This window comes from Sardina pilchardus, chromosome 15, assembly GCF_963854185.1.
Source record: "Sardina pilchardus chromosome 15, fSarPil1.1, whole genome shotgun sequence".
Taxonomy (NCBI): Eukaryota; Metazoa; Chordata; class Actinopteri; order Clupeiformes; family Clupeidae; genus Sardina; species Sardina pilchardus.
Genome location: NC_085008.1, coordinates 24,711,706 through 24,714,205, shown reverse-complemented (window position 1 = coordinate 24,714,205; position 2,500 = coordinate 24,711,706). Strand labels below are relative to the sequence as shown.

Below are 2,500 nucleotides of genomic sequence, written 5' to 3'. Positions count from 1 at the left end.
ATGGCGGGCAACAGAAGTGTCACGACTGTGGTTTGAGGGCAAGGCCCAAGCCATCTCTTCTTGCGCTGCTGGTCATAATGGCAGCGGTGGGATTCGAACCCACGCCCCCGAAGAGACTGGAGCCTTAATCCAGCGCCTTAGACCGCTCGGCCACGCTACCGCAGTGGTGGCTCACCAATGAGGCGGGGCAATCTTACAGCAAGACCGGAGGCCCTAGGGAGGCAGCAAAGAGGACCTTAAAGAGAGGGTCGTTGCGTTGGCCGGGAATCGAACCCGGGTCAACTGCTTGGAAGGCAGCTATGCTAACCACTATACCACCAACGCCACACCGACAGGGGAAAAGCCTTCGCAACAAGGCTAAGCCAATGCAGGCCTGTCAGTCAGGCCCTTTGCAGTCCCGACATATTTTTCACTCTTGTGAAGCAGGCAGTTCAACAGACTGGCCTAGCCTTTGCTAGCTCAGCACAAGAGTAGCGGTCCTCAAACCGCAAGGCGTCTCTGGAAGCGGAGGCAACAGCTGTATCAAAAAGCTTGCTCAAATTTGGTCGCCTCCAGTCACTGCAAGCAGGGCGTGGCTCAGACTCCCAAGACTTGCAGCAAATGCGGAGAGGGACGTCGACGTTTGCTCACGAGGCCCTGATGAAAGGACAGTCTCGGTCTTCGAAAATTACAAGATAATGGCAGCGGTGGGATTTGAACCCACGCCTCCGGAGAGACTGGAGCCTAAATCCAGCGCCTTAGACCGCTCGGCCACACTACCCCACGGGTGGAGGTCCTCAGAAGGGAAGAGTTCCTCGCTTCGGTCAGCGAGATGGCGGGCAACAGAAGTGTCACGACTGTGGTTTGAGGGCAAGGCCCAAGCCATCTCTTCTTGCGCTGCTGGTCATAATGGCAGCGGTGGGATTCGAACCCACGCCCCCGAAGAGACTGGAGCCTTAATCCAGCGCCTTAGACCGCTCGGCCACGCTACCGCAGTGGTGGCTCACCAATGAGGCGGGGCAATCTTACAGCAAGACCGGAGGCCCTAGGGAGGCAGCAAAGAGGACCTTAAAGAGAGGGTCGTTGCGTTGGCCGGGAATCGAACCCGGGTCAACTGCTTGGAAGGCAGCTATGCTAACCACTATACCACCAACGCCACACAGACAGGGGAAAAGCCTTCGCAACAAGGCTAAGCCAATGCAGGCCTGTCAGTCAGGCCCTTTGCAGTCCCGACATATTTTTCACTCTTGTGAAGCAGGCAGTTCAACAGACTGGCCTAGCCTTTGCTAGCTCAGCACAAGAGTAGCGGTCCTCAAACCGCAAGGCGTCTCTGGAAGCGGAGGCAACAGCTGTATCAAAAAGCTTGCTCAAATTTGGTCGCCTCCAGTCACTGCAAGCAGGGCGTGGCTCAGACTCCCAAGACTTGCAGCAAATGCGGAGAGGGACGTCGACGTTTCCTCACGAGGCCCTGATGAAAGGACGGGCTCGGTCTTCGAAAATCACAAGATAATGGCAGCGGTGGGATTTGAACCCACGCCTCCGGAGAGACTGGAGCCTAAATCCAGCGCCTTAGACCGCTCGGCCACACTACCCCACGGGTGGAGGTCCTCAGAAGGGAAGAGTTCCTCGCTTCGGTCAGCGAGATGGCGGGCAACAGAAGTGTCACGACTGTGGTTTGAGGGCAAGGCCCAAGCCATCTCTTCTTGCGCTGCTGGTCATAATGGCAGCGGTGGGATTCGAACCCACGCCCCCGAAGAGACTGGAGCCTTAATCCAGCGCCTTAGACCGCTCGGCCACGCTACCGCAGTGGTGGCTCACCAATGAGGCGGGGCAATCTTACAGCAAGACCGGAGGCCCTAGGGAGGCAACAAAGAGGACCTTAAAGAGAGGGTCGTTGCGTTGGCCGGGAATCAAACCCGGGTCAACTGCTTGGAAGGCAGCTATGCTAACCACCATACCACCAACGCCACACAGACAGGGGAAAAGCCTTCGCAACAAGGCTAAGCCAATGCAGGCCTGTCAGTCAGGCCCTTTGCAGTCCCGACATATTTTTCACTCTTGTGAAGCAGGCAGTTCAACAGACTGGCCTAGCCTTTGCTAGCTCAGCACAAGAGTAGCGGTCCTCAAACCGCAAGGCGTCTCTGGAAGCGGAGGCAACAGCTGTATCAAAAAGCTTGCTCAAATTTGGTCGCCTCCAGACACTGCAAGCAGGGCGTGGCTCAGACTCCCAAGACTTGCAGCAAATGCGGAGAGGGACGTCGACGTTTGCTCACGAGGCCCTGATGAAAGGACAGGCTCGGTCTTCGAAAATCACAAGATAATGGCAGCGGTGGGATTTGAACCCACGCCTCCGGAGAGACTGGAGCCTAAATCCAGCGCCTTAGACCGCTCGGCCACACTACCCCACGGGTGGAGGTCCTCAGAAGGGAAGAGTTCCTCGCTTCGGTCAGCGAGATGGCGGGCAACAGAAGTGTCACGACTGTGGTTTGAGGGCAAGGCCCAAGCCATCTCTTCTTGCGCT

The 2,500-nt window shown here is 57.0% G+C and overlaps 9 non-coding genes across 9 annotated transcripts; all 9 read right to left on the bottom strand.

The window, feature by feature from the left end:
- Nucleotides 1-78: 78 nt before the first annotated feature.
- On the bottom strand, nucleotides 79-160 carry trnal-aag (transfer RNA leucine (anticodon AAG)). The gene has a single exon. It is a non-coding gene; the product is annotated as a tRNA-Leu (tRNA).
- Nucleotides 161-252: 92 nt separating this feature from the next.
- On the bottom strand, nucleotides 253-324 carry trnag-ucc (transfer RNA glycine (anticodon UCC)). The gene has a single exon. It is a non-coding gene; the product is annotated as a tRNA-Gly (tRNA).
- Nucleotides 325-678: 354 nt separating this feature from the next.
- trnal-uag (transfer RNA leucine (anticodon UAG)) lies at nucleotides 679-760 on the bottom strand. The gene has a single exon. It is a non-coding gene; the product is annotated as a tRNA-Leu (tRNA).
- Nucleotides 761-889: 129 nt separating this feature from the next.
- trnal-aag (transfer RNA leucine (anticodon AAG)) lies at nucleotides 890-971 on the bottom strand. Its single transcript has one exon. It is a non-coding gene; the product is annotated as a tRNA-Leu (tRNA).
- Nucleotides 972-1,063: 92 nt separating this feature from the next.
- trnag-ucc (transfer RNA glycine (anticodon UCC)) lies at nucleotides 1,064-1,135 on the bottom strand. Its single transcript has one exon. It is a non-coding gene; the product is annotated as a tRNA-Gly (tRNA).
- A 354-nt stretch (nucleotides 1,136-1,489) lies between these two features.
- trnal-uag (transfer RNA leucine (anticodon UAG)) lies at nucleotides 1,490-1,571 on the bottom strand. The gene has a single exon. It is a non-coding gene; the product is annotated as a tRNA-Leu (tRNA).
- A 129-nt stretch (nucleotides 1,572-1,700) lies between these two features.
- Nucleotides 1,701-1,782, bottom strand: trnal-aag (transfer RNA leucine (anticodon AAG)). Its single transcript has one exon. It is a non-coding gene; the product is annotated as a tRNA-Leu (tRNA).
- Nucleotides 1,783-1,874: 92 nt separating this feature from the next.
- Nucleotides 1,875-1,946, bottom strand: trnag-ucc (transfer RNA glycine (anticodon UCC)). The gene has a single exon. It is a non-coding gene; the product is annotated as a tRNA-Gly (tRNA).
- Nucleotides 1,947-2,300: 354 nt separating this feature from the next.
- trnal-uag (transfer RNA leucine (anticodon UAG)) lies at nucleotides 2,301-2,382 on the bottom strand. The gene has a single exon. It is a non-coding gene; the product is annotated as a tRNA-Leu (tRNA).
- Between the last annotated feature and the right edge of the window lie 118 nt (nucleotides 2,383-2,500).